Source organism: Ranitomeya variabilis, chromosome 8 (genome assembly GCF_051348905.1).
Source record: "Ranitomeya variabilis isolate aRanVar5 chromosome 8, aRanVar5.hap1, whole genome shotgun sequence".
In the NCBI taxonomy this organism is placed as follows: domain Eukaryota; kingdom Metazoa; phylum Chordata; class Amphibia; order Anura; family Dendrobatidae; genus Ranitomeya; species Ranitomeya variabilis.
This window is the reverse complement of record NC_135239.1, coordinates 121,407,730-121,424,274: the sequence shown is the minus strand read 5'-3', so window position 1 is coordinate 121,424,274 and position 16,545 is coordinate 121,407,730.

The following is a 16,545-nucleotide window of genomic DNA, read 5'->3' as shown; positions in this document are numbered from 1 at the left end:
TCCAGTCAATTTTGCATTGAAAAGTCAAATGGCGCTCCTTCGCTTCCGAGCTCTGTCATGCGCCCAAACAGTGGTTTACCCCCACATATGGGGTATCGGCGTACTCAGGACAAATTGTACAATATCTTTTGGGGTCCATTTTCTCCTGTTACCCTTGGTAAAATAAAACAAATTGGAGCTGAATAAATTTTGTGTGAAAAAAAGTTAAATATTCATTTTTATTTAAACATTCCAAAAATTCCTGTGAAACACCTGAAGGGTTAATAAACTTCTGGAATGTGGTTTTGAGCACCTTGAGGGGTGCAGTTTTTAGAATGGTGTCACACTTGGGTATTTTCTATCATATAGACCCCTCAAAATGACTTCAAATGAGATGTGGTCCCTAAAACAAAATGGTGTTGTAAAAATGAGAAATTGCTGGTCAACTTTTAACCCTTATAACTCCCTAACAAAAAAAATTTTTGGTTCCAAAATTGTGCTGATGTAAAGTAAACATGTGGGAAATGTTACTTATTAAGTATTTTGTGTGACATATCACTGTGATTTAATTGCATAAAAATTCAAAGTTGGAAAATTGAGAAATTTTCAAAATTTTCGCCAAATTTCCATTTTTTTCACAAATAAACGCAGGTAATATCAAAGAAATTTTACCACTATCATGAAGTACAATATGTCACGAGAAAACATTGTCAGAATCACCGGGATCTGTTGAAACGTTCCAGAGTTATAACCTCATAAAGGGACAGTGGTCAGAATTGTAAAAATTGGCCTGGTCCATAACGTGCAAACCACCCTTGGGGGTGAAGGGGTTAAAGCTATTGTTGTTACCGTATTGTGTTTGTTGTCCCTTTATTCCACTTACAGTGCTAATTTAATGTTTTCGTTTAAATAAATATTCAAAAAAACACTTAACCTACTGATGTCTCAATTAAATTTACTTTTATTGGTATCTATTTTTATTCTTGAAATTTACCGGTAGCTGCAGCATTTCCTACCCTAGGCTTATACTCGAGTCAATAAGTTTTCCCAGTTTTTTGTGGCAAAATTAGGAGGGTCGGCTTATACTTGGGTCGGCTTATACTCAAGTATATACGGTAACATAAACGAATATAAAAAGGCCACATATTTGGCAGTGTGGTATTTCCATGAGAACCCTCATACATCCGTGTGCTCCAAATTTGGTCATTATAGGCCGGAGGACCACTTTTTTTGCTGTCTGTTACTGTAATTATATACAGCACTATTTAGCATAAAAAAATATAAAAAGGCCACATATTTGCCAGTGTGGTATTTCCGTGACAGCCCTCATATATCTGCGTGGTCCAAGTTTGGGCATTGTAGGCCGGTGTACCCCTTTTTTTGCTGTCTGATATTCTAAGTCTATACAGTATGGACCAAAGATAAAAGAAACTATACACCCACGGGAATAGTGAAATTTAGCCTTTATTAATGGTGATACCAGAAAGACTTTTTTAAAAACTTTTTAAAACATATATAGATGATCAAATAGCAGGATAAAATTACATCTCGGTCCCCATTAAAACATCAGGATTTTGCAGGTTTCTATTGTAAACTACTACCACACATAAAAAATATGTACCATAAAATGACCATGTGCACTAAAAAATATATATAAGATAAAATATTTCTTTGCTCAATAACCACATATAAAAAAGGTCATGAGGTGCAAACACCAAAGTGCAAAAGAGTGCAAATAAAATGTTCAGTGCCTCACAAAGAAAAGAACTACTGAGTCAGCATCTGCTGACCGTATATAACAAAAAAATATTTAATGCAGTGATGTGCCAAAAAAATATATAATATATAAGGTGCCAGAATCAGGCTCTCCTTCGTCAGGCAATTTCCGAAACGCGCGTCGGGTGCGCAGGAATAGCCGTTGGTCCCCCCAGGTACATATGCATGGGATTTTTTCTGTACTGTATACCACGTGATTTTGGTACATTGCCGCACTAATTCAGGCACTGTATCCATGGTCAGCAGAGGCTGACATAGGAGACAGCGCTATATGCACTGATTCTGGCACCTTATATATTATATATTTTTTTGGCACATCACTGCATTAAATATTTTTTTGTTATATACGGTCAGCAGATGCTGACTCAGTAGTTCTTTTCTTTGTGAGGCACTGAACATTTTATTTGCACTCTTTTGCACTTTGGTGTTTGCACCTCATGACCTTTTTTATATGTGGTTATTGAGCAAAGAAATATTTTATCTTATATATATTTTTTAGTGCACATGGTCATTTTATGGTACATATTTTTTATGTGTGGTAGTAGTTTACAATAGAAACCTGCAAAATCCTGATGTTTTAATGGGGACCGAGATGTAATTTTATCCTGCTATTTGATCATCTATATATGTTTTAAAAAGTTTTTAAAAAAATCTTTCTGGTATCACCATTAATAAAGGCTAAATTTCACTATTCCCGTGGGTGTATAGTTTCTTTTATCTTTGGTCCATACTGTATTGCATTGTCCATAATCTAGCGTACATAGTGGTTCTCACTATAGGTTTGCACAGCGCACCCGGTGGTCACTCTCTATTATTTCAAAAATATATAGGTCCTTTTTCCTTCATACCTTAATATATGAGAACAGGGGATACAGGATCACCTGGGTATACACTGTGTTATTAATAAGTCTATACAGCACTATTTAGCTTCAAAAAATATAAAAATGCCACATATTTATAAGTGTGGTATTTCCATGACAGCCCTCATATATCTGCGTGCTCCAAGTTTGGTCATTGTAGGCCAGTGGACCCCTTTTTTTGCTGTCTGATACTCTAAATCTATACAGCACTATTTTGCTTCAAAAAATATAAAAAGGCCACATATTTGCCGGTGTGGTATTTCCGTGACAGCCCTCATATATCTGCGTGGTCCAAGTTTGGGCATTGTAGGCCGGTGTACCCCTCTTTTTGCTGTCTGATATTCTAAGTCTATACAGCACTATTTAGCTTAAAAAAATATAAAAAGTCCACATATTTGGCAGAGTGGTATTTCCGTGAGAACCCTCATATATCAGTGTGCTCCAAATTTGGTCATTGTAGGCCGGAGGACCACTTTTTTTGCTGTCTGTTACTGTAATTGTATACAGCACTATTTAGCATAAAAAAATATAAAAAGGCCACATATTTGCCAGTGTGGTATTTCCGTGACAGCCCTCATATATCTGCGTGCTCCAAGTTTGGTCATTGGAGGCCGGTGGACCCCTTTTTTTGCTGTCTGATACTCTAAATCTATACAGCACTATTTTGCTTCAAAAAATATAAAAAGGCCACGTATTTCCCAGTGTGGTATTTCCGTGGCAGCCTGCATATATCTGCGTGCTCCAAGTTTGGTCATTGGAGGCCGGTGTACCCCTTTTTTTACTGTGTGATACTCTGATTCTATACAGCACTATATAGCTTCAAAAAATATAAAAAGGCCACATATTTTCCAGTGTGGCATTTCCGTGACAGCCCACATATATCTGTGTGCTCCAAGTTTGGTCATTGTAGGCCAGTGTACCCCTTTTTTTGCTGTGTGGTACTCTAATTCTATACAGCACTATTTAGCTTCAAAAAATATAAAAAGTCCATATATTTTCCAGTGTGGCATTTCCGTGACAGCCCTCATATATCTGCGTGGTCCAAGTTTGGTCATTGTAGGCCGGTGTACCCCTTTTTTTGCTGTCTGATATTCTTAGTCTATACAGCACTATTTAGCTTCAAAAAATATAAAAAGGCCACATATTTGCCAGTGTGGTATTTCCGTGACAGCCCTCATATATCTGCATGCTCCAAGTTTGGTCATTGTAGGCCGGTGTACCCCTTTTTTGCTGTCTGATACTCTAATTCTATACAACACTATTTAACATAAACGAATATAAAAAGGCCACATATTTGGCAGAGTGGTATTTCCGTGAGAACCCTCATATATCAGCGTGCTCCAAATTTGGTCATTGTAGGCCGGTGTACCCTTTTTTTGCTGTCTGATACTCTAATTCTATACAGCACTATTTAACATAAACGAATATATAAAGGCCACATATTTGCCAGTGTGGTATTTCCGTGACAGCCCTTATATATCTGCGTGCTCCAAGTTTGGTCATTGTAGGCCGGTGGACCCCTATTTTTGCTGTGTGATACTCTAGTTCTATACAGCACTATTTAGCTTCAAAAAATATAAAAAGGCCACATATTTTCCAGGGTGGCATTTCTGTGACAGCCCTCATATATCTGCGTGCTCCAAGTTTGGTCATTGTAGGCCAGTGTACCCCTTTTTTTGCTGTGTGATACTCTAATTCTATACAGCACTATTTAGCTTCAAAAAATATAAAAAGGCCACATATTTTCCAGTGTGGCATTTCCATGACAGCCCACATATATCTGCGTGCTTCAAGTTTGGTCATTGTAAGCCAGTGTACCCCTTTTTTTGCTGTGTGATACTCTAATTCTATACAGCGCTATTTTGCATAAATTTGCTTCGCAAAAAAGCGCCCAAAAATTGAATACAGTCTGTTATATCAGGCTGAGTCCTGCCTGGTGTTTGAGTTTTAAAAATCGTAGATTTGCAGACATACTGATCAGATATTATTTCGCTACTAATAAATATATTTGTTTTGAGCATTTGAAATAGTGCAGTAGTCCATTTAAAATGGACAAGGCAAGGGATGAGAAATTGGACGTGATGATGATGGTGCATGCAGAGGATGAGGCCGTGGCCAAGGTAAAAGTGGGCAACAACAAAGACCCACATCTTCTCTCTCGACCTTCCTGTGTCAGTTTCTCAGTGACCGCAGCACACCACTATTGAAGCCCGAGCAGTGTGAAACGGTTGTTGGTTGGATAGCGGCTAATGCTTCCAGTCACTTAGCCACCACCACCACCATGTCTTCCACACGGTCAAGTCTGAGTAGCCGTGAATGTGGCCCGGATATTCCTCACCCTGATCCTCCTTCCTCCCACCATGCCGAGTGCCCTGAGACAACTGATCCCACACTTGGACACTCTGAAGAGCTGTTCAGTTTTCCATTTTAAGATTCTGAATTCTCGGCCAGTCAACTTGAAGTGGGGACAGATGAGATCACATGTACAGATGCCCAAAGCTTTGACCAGCCCCGGTCACATGAAGGTGATGGTGGGAATGTGTCAGAAGAGGTGGACGATGATGAGACACAATTGCCAGAAAGTCAGGAGGAGGAGCAGGGTGCGGATGTGGAAGATGAGGTGGTGGATGACATAGTGACTGACCCAACCTGGCAGGAGGACATGCAGAGCAAGGGCAGCAGCACACATGGGGAAGGAGGCATATCACCACAACAGGCAGGAAGAAGCAGTGTGGTGGCCACAGATAGAAGGTATGCATCCGTTCCCCGTAACACCAACATGAGGGAAGTTGCCATTCCAACTGTTAGATCTTCCCGAGTCTGGTTATTTTTTAAAGACTCTGCCGATAATCCCAAACAGCCCATTTGCAGCACCTGCCATGCGAGCATCACCAGGGGTAGCAAAACTAGCAGGCTGACCACCACCAGCATGATCAGGCACATAGCAGCAAAGCACCCGACTTTGTGGGCCGAACCCCAGGCTCCAGGACCACTGCCTGCTGGTCACACCACTGCTTCTTCGACTGTTTTGCGGAGAAGCCAATTCCCAGTACACCATGCATGTGAAAATACCTCTAGTCCTGCACTTGTTGAGGCCCATGGTCAAGCAGCACCATCATCAAGCACGTCCACGTCCTTGTCCCAGCACAGCCTTCAGTTGTCTATAACCCAGTCTTTGGAACGCAAGCGGAAACACCCCACCAATGCCCCACAGGCCACAGTCTAAATTCTAATATTTCTCTTCTGCTTGCGCTAGAAATGCTGCCTTTTAGGCTCATTGAGACAGAAGCTTTCTGCAACCTGATGGTGGTGGCAGTCCCAAGGTACTCGGTCCCCAGCCGCCACTATTTCTCCCAGTGTACCGTACGGGCATTACCCCAGCATGTGTCCCACAACATTACCCGTGCCCTCAACAATGCTGTTACAAGTAAAGTCCACCTAGCCATAGACATGAGGACAAGTGCTTGTGGGCAGGGATGGTACATCTCACTGACGGCACACTGGGTTAACAGTGGAAGCTGGGACCCAGTCCGACCTTGGGATTGAACACATCCTCCCCACACTGAGGATTGCTGGCCCTACGTCAATCAGTCTTGCTCCCACAGTCTACAGCTCCTGAACCTCCTCCTCTTCATCTTCCATCTCTGAAATCAACACATCAGTCAGAAGCTGGAAGCACGGCAGCACTGCCTCAGCCAAGCGGCAACAGGCTGTGCTGAAGCTAATCTGCATAGGTGACAAGCCACACAATGCAGAAAAGTTGTGGACAGCGCTGAAAGAGCAGTCAGATGTTTGGATGACACCGCTGTACCTACAGCCAGGCATGGTTGTGTTTGACAATGGCCGTAACCTGGTGGCGGCTCTGAAGCAAGGTGAGCTCACAAACATATCTTGCTTGGCCCATGTGCTTAAAGGTAACCTGTCACCTCAAATTGGCAGAATATTAAAATGAGTTTTTACCAGTCAGATGGGCGGCGTATCCTCGTCATTTCTCCACCCCGTCCGTCCCTGTTTTCCGCAATATTTAAGTGAATAAGAGTATGCCTGCGCCATAGTTGGTGAGTGCGCCATGCAGTCTTTGGTGGCACATGCGCAGTATGCTTTGCCCTACTGCGGGCAAAGCCGAAAAACATTACTGCGCATGAGCCCACGCACTATGTCCCGTAAGTATTTTTCTGTGTTCCAGAACATAGTACGCGGGCACATGCGCGTAGGGCAAAGCATACTCTTATTCACTAAAATATTGCGGAAAACAGGGATGGACGGGGTAGAGAAATGACGAGGATACGCCGCCCATCTGACTGGTAAAAACTCATTTTAATATCCCGCCAATTTGAGGTGACATGTTCCCTTTAACCTCATGGTTCAACGTTTTCTGAAAAGCTACCCGGAGCTGCCGGATGTGCTAGTGAAAGTATGCCATCTGTCTGCCCATTTTAGAAAGTCAGCTACAACTTCAGCCGCCCTTGCCGTGCTTCAGCAGCGTTTGCAGCTTCCAGCTCACCGGCTGGTGTGTGATGTCCCCACGCGCTGAAACTCTACGCTGCTTATGTTGGAAAGGATTTGTGAGCAGAAGAGGGCAGTTGTTGACTACCAACACCAACAAGGCCATCAATATTCAGTTCAGACTCCACACATAAGACCTCAGGAGTGGACATGGATGTTCGACATATGCACCATCCTCCTAAACTTTGAGGACTGCACCAAGATGATGAGCAGCGATGACGCCATAATTAGTGTCACCATCCCGCTTCTCAGCATTCTGAAAACCTCTCTGCTCACAATTAAAGAGGATGCATTGCAGGCAGAGCATGAGGACATGGAGCAAGGAACCAAACAGGGGGATTACGCTCAGCCCAGCCTCATGTCTTCTCATCGTGGATTGGTAGTCAATGAGGAGCAGGAGGAAGAACAGGAGCTACTTTCATGAGCTATAGATGGTACTACAAACACAGCTGTCATACCATCTGTTCACCGGGGATGGCCTGAGGACAGGGAGGAGGAGGATGAGGATGAGGAGGACAGCATAGTCAGTTGTCCTGTTGGTGAGGACACAGAATTCTTGCCTGTTATATTGGGCCTACTTCTTAAGTCTGTCTCCTGCAATGTGTCCTTAACCTGCCACTAGATCACCAGGGTGAAAGTGCTGTGTACGGTGCATTTTGGGCATTTTGGGCAAGGGGGCTGTGAAGGCACTATTTTATTTAGTAAAAACAGGACCCCACATTGGGGAATTGGGGATTACATTACATTGGGCCTACTTCTTAAGTCTGTCTCCTGCAATGTGTCCTTTAACTGCCACTAGATCATCAGGGTGAACGTACTTTGTACTGTTATAGGCCCGTGAAGTTTGGGCAAGGGGCCTGCGATGGCACTAGTCTATTTTTAAAAAAGGTACCATCATTGGGGAATTGTTTGGCAGCTCATGCACTGCATTACAAGTCTCAGAGACACACACCACTACATTAGGCTTACTTCTTAACTCTGTCTCCTGCAATGTATCTTTTTTAACTGCCACTAGATCACCAGGGTGAACGTGCTCTGTACAGTGAATTTTGGGTACGAGGGCTGTGATGGCACTATTTTATTTAGTAAAAACAGGACCCCACATTGGGAAATTGGGCACTACATTACATTGGGCCTACTTCTTAAGTCTGTCTCATGCAATGTGTCCTTTAACTGCCACGAGATGACCGGGGTGAATGTGCTCAGTACTGTTATAGACCGGTGAAGTTTGGGCAAGGGGCCTGCGATGGCACTAGTCTATTTTTAAAAAAGGTACCCCCATTGGGGAATTGTTTGGCAGCTCATGCACTCCATTTTAAGTCTCAGTGACCCACACCACTACATTGGGCTTACTTCTTAACTCTGTCTCCTGCAATGTCTCTTCTTTAACAGCCACTAGATCACCAGGGTGAACGTGCTCTGTACGATGAATTTTGGGCACGGGGGCTGTGATGGCACTATTTTATTTAGTAAAAACAGGACCCCAGATTGGGGAATTGGGCATTACATTACATTGGGCCTACTTCTTAAGTCTGTCTCCTGCAATGTGTCCTTTACCTGAATCTAGATCACCAGGGTGAACGTGCTCTGTACTGTTATAGGCCGGTGAAGTTTGGGCAAGGGGGGCTGTGTTGGCAATAGTATATTTTTAAAAAAGGTACCCCACATTGGTGAAACCACATCCTTGCTGGCAAAGACTTCATAACATTTGTGTACCTTAAAGAGCTCACTTAAAAAGTTCCTTTTTGTGTTGCCTGGTTGCTCACATAGGATACAATACACTTTATAAAAATTTGATAAAGCAATGCTGTTAGTTTGCCTCAGTAATTCATTAAAAATACAGCTTTGGCTACTATATTGGCTTCTCTCCTTGAAAGCCATAACTTTGGCCGCCTCAAATGTACAAATGGCGAATATACAAATGGTGATTTGTAAACAAGATTGAAATACTGTATACCGAATGCATTCAGACAGTCCCATAGCTGCATTTCTTGGAAAACATTTACAGATGTGACAAACAATGCTCATAGTGACACAATCTTGATAAATGTTTGTTTACTCACTTCACAAACAGTTCTAAGCCTCTATATGTTTGCTGTTTGTCATTGTAAAACATTAAGGTTTACTGAAACTATGCCTGTGGTGGTTTGATCTAAATCATTGTGGGGTTCTCTGTCTGGTGTTGATTCTCTGATATTCCAGACGGATGATGTTTAAAAGCCTCTTGGTGATGATCTAAGTATACTGCATGTAGTTAATCTTCATATATACTGTATGTAATCACTATATTTATTAAAACCTTATATGTACTTATTAACCTTTGTATGTTAACATATACAAAAGTGTATGCACTCGCACTATTCAATCATACTATTCCTTGAATTTTGTAGTTTGCAATAAAATTGCGTTGTATTGTAAGTATTACCCTTTTTTAAAGCTGTATCTGAACCTTAGTGTTATAAACATGACAAATAAAATTGCCAAATTCTCCTGTAAATAATTCTGCAAAGAGGGAACCACCATACCATTAAAAAATACTTTTGGATTTTCATGGGCCCATCCAGTATGTGGGTTCAAAGGCATAATGGGGTGCATATGACTGACTATGCAGCAGGGCTGGCCTTGCTGCCAATGTGTAAAACAAAGGCGTACGAGAGTAGAAAATGCATATTGTGAAGTGGATTTTTATGGGCCCATCCAGTATGTGGGTTCCAAGGCATAATGGGGTGCATATGACTATGCAGCAGGGCTGGCCTTGCTGCCAATGTGTAAAACAAAGGCGTACGGGAGTACAAAATGCATATTGTGAAGTGGATTTTCCTGGGCCCATCCAGCATGTGGGTTTAAAGGCGTAATGGGGTGCATATTACTGACTATGCAGCAGGGCTGGCCTTGCTGCCAATGTGTACAACAAAGGAGTACAAAATGCATATTGTGAATTGGATTATCCTGGGCCCATCCAGTATGTGGGTTCCAAGGCATAATGGGGTGCATATGACTGACTATGCAGCAGGGCTGGCCTTGCTGCCAATGTGTAAACCAAAGGAGTACGGGAGTACAAAAATGCATATTGTGAAGTGGATTTTCCTGGGCCCATCCAGTATGTGGGTTCCAAGGCATAATGGGGTGCATATGACTTTGCAGCAGGGCTGGCCTTGCTGCCAATGTGTAAAACAAAGGAGTACGGGAGTACAAAATGCATATTGTGAAGTGAATTTTACTGGGCCCATCCAGTATGTGGGTTCCAAGGCGTAATGGGGTGCATATGACTATGCAGCAGTGCTGGCCTTGCTGCCAATGTGTAAAACAAAGGAGTACGGGAGTACAAAATGCATATTGTGAAGTGGATTTTCCTGGGCCCATCCAGTATGTGGGTTCCAAGGCGTAATGGGGTGCATATGACTTTGCAGCAGGGCTGGCCTTGCTGCCAATGTGTAAAACAAAGGAGTACGGGAGTACAAAATGCATATTGTGAAGTGGATTTTCGAGGGCCCATCCAGTATGTGGGTTCAAAGGCTTATTGGGGTGCATATGAATTGGTAGCAGGGCAGGCCTTGAATTCAATGCAACACTTTTTCAGGAGTCCCCCCTGGACATCTTATGAAAGGGGCATTGTGATGCGTCATAATTCTTGGCAGCCCATCCACTCACAGCCTAGGCTACAACAGCTTAGGAGACACAGTTTAATAATGGCCCTTTAAGAAGATTAATGCCGCCTGATGCACCAGTAAAAATAGGCTCTGTGACTTTAAGAGTCCCTCCTTCATAAATTAAACAAGATGGGTCTGCTTATGTGTCACACACCACATGACCAGCTGGGGTTGTTACATGTTACAATGACATTTCCCAGTGAATGCATTTGTAGTGGTTGAAAGCAATGTTAAAGTTGAAAAACGCTTCAAAAACGCTGCGTCTCAACTAAGCCTAAGTGGGGGAGGAAATTTTCGGTCTGGGGTTAAATATTTGGCCTTTCAGGCAAGTCATTAACCTGCAAAGGATGTACCTTTGCTAATGACCTCAGGTTAGCATCCTCAATAATCAGAACCTCCCACTTCCGTGTCCAAGACTTTACACGTGCTGCGCCGATTCTTTGGAATGCACTACCTAAGTTAATACGATTAATCCCCAATCCCCACAGTTTTAAATGTGCCCTAAAAACTCATTTGTTCAGATTGGCCTACCGCCTCAACGCATTAACCTAACTATTAGGGTTGAGCGAAACGGATCGGACATTTTCAAAAATCGCTGACTTTCGGCAAAGTTGGGTTTCGTGAAACCCGACCCGATCCCAGCGTGGGATCGGCCATGCTGTCGGCGATCTTCGCGCCAAAGTCGCGTTTCATATGACGCTTTCAGCGCCATTTCTCAGCCAATGAAGGTGGACGCAGAGTGCGGGCAGCGTGATGACATAGGTCTCGGTCCCCACCATCTTAGAGAAGGGCATGGCAGTGATTGGCTTGCTTTCTGCGGCGTCACAGGGGCTATAAAGGGGCGTGCACTCCGACCGCCATCTTACTTCTGCTGATCTGAGCATAGGGAGAGGTTGCTGCAGCTTCGTCAGAAGCAGGGATATTGTTAGGGAGGAAATATTAACCCCCAAACCGCTTGTGCTGTAGCGATTTCCGCTGTCCAACACCCCATTTTCTTTGCAGGGACAGTGGAGGCTAGATTTCTGTGCATCAGCTCTGTAGCTTATAAGGCTCCCTGATAGCTGCATTGCTGTTTGTACGCCGCTGTGCAAACCAACTGCTTTTTTAAAAGCAAAAGTCCTGTTGCTCCTTTCTGCACAGTTCTATTGTTTATTTGTCCACACTTTTGTGTGCAGCAGTCCTTTTTATTGCTGGCTGCCATACTTGTCCTGAGATCATTGTAGGGAGATTGTTATTGTAGTACAGTCCCTTTTTTATATATATATATATATATTTCCAGCCACTTTCTGCCACTTATACTGTGTAGTGTAATACAGTGGGCCTGAATTTTGCAGCAGTGTCCCAAACATAAAAAGGGAGATTTATATTGCCACTAAGTGCATCTGCGTCAGTTCTGTTTGGCGTATATCTGCCAGCCACTTTCTACCACTTATACTGTGTAGTGTAATACAGTGGGCCTGTTTTTTTTGCAGCAGCAGTCTCCCACACATAAAAAGGAGATTAATATTGCCACTAAGTGCATCTGTGTCAGTTCTGTTTGGAGTATATCTGCCAGCCACTTTCTGCCACTTATACTGTGTAGTGTAATACAGTGGGCCTGAATTTTGCAGCAGGGTTAGAAAGGGAAATTGTTAACAGGCCATCACAAGATGAATCGGACATGGAGTGCACAGATGTACAGCCACAGCTAGATTATTATGCTGTTCCATTGACTCAGATCACAACATTGCCCTCGCAGTGTACTGAGCAAGAATCTGACCCTGATGAGACTATGGTGCCCCGTCCCGAACGCTATAGCACCTTACACGGTGACACAGAGGAAGGTGCTCAGGACATTGAAGAGGAGGTGATAGATGACCCAGTTGTTGACCCCGATTGGCAGCCATTGGGGGAACAGGGTGCCGCTGGCAGTAGCTCTGAAGCGGAGGAGTATGAGCCGCAGCAGGCATCAACATCGCAACAGCTTTTATCTGGCAGGCCCGTATCTGGCAAAAACCGTGTGTCAAAACCAAAAACAGTTTTAGGACAGCGTGGCCATCCGGTGAAAGTAGCACAGCGTTCAATGCCTGAAAAGGTATTCGATAGTAGGAAGAGTGCAGTCTGGTAATTTTTTAACCAAGATCCGAATGATCAGTGCAAAGTTATCTATAAGAAATGCTCAAGGACCTTTAGCAGAGGGCAGAATGTCAAAAATTTAAATACAACGTGCATGCGTAGACATTTAACCAGCATGCACTTGCAAGCCTGGACTAACTACCAAACGTCCTGTAACGTAGGTGCACCCGCTCAGAATGAAGCTAGTCAGCAACGCTACATTGCTTCCCTCACTGTAAGCCCACCGTTTAGGACACCTCCTGAAGCAAATGTGGAGGTATCGTCGCAAGGCCAAAGCAGTCAGGGAATCACCAGGTTGTTGTTAGGAAACACTGTATGTAGGCCAACAGCAAGAATACCCTCACCAACCATCTCTCAATCTGCCATGTCCACCACCACCACCGCTAGTTCCACCATATGCAGCTCTCCAGTCCAGCTCACGCTACAAGAGACTCTCATTAGGAAAAGGAAGTACTCATCCTCTCATCGGCGTACACAGGGTTTAAACGCCCACATTGCTAGACTAATCTCGTTAGAGATGATGCCCTACCGGTTGGTTGAAAGCAAAGCTTTCAAAGCCCTGATGGCCTACCCAGCCCTTCACCAGCATGTCAAAGACCGCATTGTCAATGCACTCAGGCAATCAGTCAGTAGAAAGGTGCACCTCACAACAGATGCATGGACCAGTAGGCATGGCCCGGGACGTTACGTGTCCATCATGGCACACTGGGTTAATGTGGTGGATGCAGGGTCCACAGGGGACAGCCATAGTGGGACAGTTCTGCCTAGCCCACGGTCCTGAAAACAGTTGGCTGTAGGCGTTTGCCACCCCTCCTCCTCCTCCTCCTCCAGCAGAAGCGAAAGCTCGTCCACAGAGCGCAGTCGCACGACCACTCCATCCGCAGCTGCCAGTGTTGCACATGAGGTGTCCCATTATGGAACAGCTAGTGGTAAGCATCAGCAAGCTGTGTTGGAAATGAAGTGTTTGGGCGACAACAGACACACCGCGGAAGTTCTGGCCGAGTTCTTGCAGCAAGAAACTCATTCATGGCTGGGCAGTGTACATCTTGAGGCAGGCAAGGTAGTCAGTGATAACGGAAGGAATTTCATGGCTGCCATAGCCCTTTCACAACTGAAACACATACCTTGCCTGGCTCACACCTTGAACCTGGTGGTGCAGTGCTTCCTGAAGTTACCAGCCCTGCTCCTGAAGGTGCGAAGACTTTGCTCGCACATCCGCTGGTCGCCCGTACACTTCAGCCGTATGCAGAACCATCAGCAATCGTTGAAGCTTCCCCAGCACCGCCTAATAATCGACGTTGCAACAAGGTGGAACTCCACACTGCACATGCTTCAGAGGCTGTGCGAACAGAGGCGTGCTGTAATGTATTTGTGGGAGGATACACATACATAGGCAGGCAGTTGGATGGCAGACATGGAGTTGTCAGGTGTGCAGTGGTCGAAGCTACAAGACCTCTGTCAAGTCCTTCAGTGTTTTGAGGAATGCACACGGCTGGTAAGTGCAGACGATGCCATCATAAGCATGAGCATCCCACTAATGCGTCTGCTGATGCAAAGTTTGACGCACATTATGGAGCAGGCGTCTGCAGACAAGAATGAGGGAAGCCTTGATGACAGTCAGCCATTGTCTGCTCAGGGAACTCTCCTGGACGAGGTGGCGGACGAAGAGGAGGAGGAGGAGGATGGGGATGAATATTTATGGGAGGAGGAAGCTTCTCAGGGGGCAATAGAAACTGGTGGCGTTGCAAGGTCAGGTACAGGGTTTTTGCGGGAGACAAGTGATGTTGATTTGCCAGAAAGTGCTCCTCAACCCAGCACAAGCAGTGAATTGACACCTGGAACATTGGCCCATATGGCGGATTATGCCTTGCGTATCCTAAAAAGGGACACCCGCATTATCAAAATGATGACCGATGACGATTACTGGTTGGCCTGCCTCCTGGATCCACACTATAAAGGGAAATTGCAAAATATCATGCCACATGAGAACCTTGAGCAAATATTGGCTATCAAACAAGCAACTCTTGTAGACCATTTGGTTCAGGCATTCCCAGCACACAGCGGCGGTGATGGTTCTCACACGAGCTGCAGGGAGCAACATGGCAGAGGTGTTAGAGGTGCACAAATCAGAAGTGGCGTTGGACAGAGGGGTTTTATGACCAGGTTGTGGAGTCATTTTGCATTGACCGCAGACACGACAGGTACTGCTGCATCAATTCAAAGTGACAGGAGACAACATTTGTCCAGTATGGTTACGAACTATCTTTCCTCCCTTATCGATGTTCTCCCTCACACGTCATTCCCCTTTGATTACTGGGCATCTAAAATAGACACCTGGCCTGAATTGGCAGAATATGCATTACAGGAGCTCGCTTGCCCAGCTGCTAGTGTGCTATCAGAAAGAGTCTTCAGTGCTGCTGGTTCAATACTGACCGAAAAAAGGACTCGTCTGGCTACCCAAAACGTTGATGATCTATCCTTCATTAAAATGAACCAATCATGGATTTCTAATTATTTTGCCCCACCTTCTTCTGCTGACACGTAGCTTTCCTGTAAAAAGCTCTTGCTTTTGCACTCCTCTTACTGACTGCTCCAATTCCTCCATTTGCAGCTGCTGAATGTCCACCATAGGCCATTTTTACACCTCCCTAAATGGGCTGACTCCCCCCACGGGGCCGAGGTCACCACTTGGTGCAAGCACCCGTGCAAGTGCCGTTTGCCTGGACAGGTGGGTGTGCCCACTTTTGGCCGATGGCACTGGCACAGGGGTCCCTCATAGTACAATGAAGTGTCTCTGGTGGTGGTGGTGGTGCACACCCAATGTCAGACACACCATCGTAATATGAGGGGCCCTGGGCCAGTACCGCCGCCCATGAGAGAGTGTTCCCCCCCCCCAGCTCAAACAGTGCTCTACCACTTGCAAAACTTACCTCTCACTGCTCCACCACTGTTTAGTCTGTGCTGTTAAATCCTTCAATGGCACTGCCAATACAAATTTGTTGAAAGGATAGATGATAGTAAAAATATACAGGGGCCCTGCCCTCCAATTAGACCTGTGAATACTGTGCGCGAACTACCACTGTCTGCTACTCAGCAGAGGAACCCACCCCTGTACCTAGCTTTGCCACCTGTTTATTTAGGAACATTTTTTTTGCAGACATTTAGCCCACTTTACTATTTTGGCCAACTTACTGTGTCAGCCACTTCTTCCAGTTGTCCTCCACCGAACAAAGCAGTGCCGCCAGTTTACTCCTGTTACCAGTTTAGAACTGCATTGAGCCCACTTTTTTATTTTAGGCCTAGTAAGTCTGCGCCACTCCTTGCAATCGTCCTCCGCTGACCAAACCAATGCTGCCTGTGTACCCCTGTAACCCATTTTAAACTGCATTGAGCCTACTTTTTATTTTAGGCCTACTACGTGTGTCTGTCTGCGCCACTCAATACAGCTGTCCTCCACTGAACAAAGCTGAGCTTCAATCTTCAGGCTTTCGGCCTATAGGAAATTTTAAACTGCATTTGGCCTACTTGTTTGGTTGGGCCCTACTAACGGTGTCTGCCGCAGCTTGCTTTTCTCCTCCATTGAACAAAGCTAAGCTTGAATCTTCAGGCTTTCGGCCTATAGGAAATTTTAAACTGCATTTGGCCTACTAGTTTGGTTG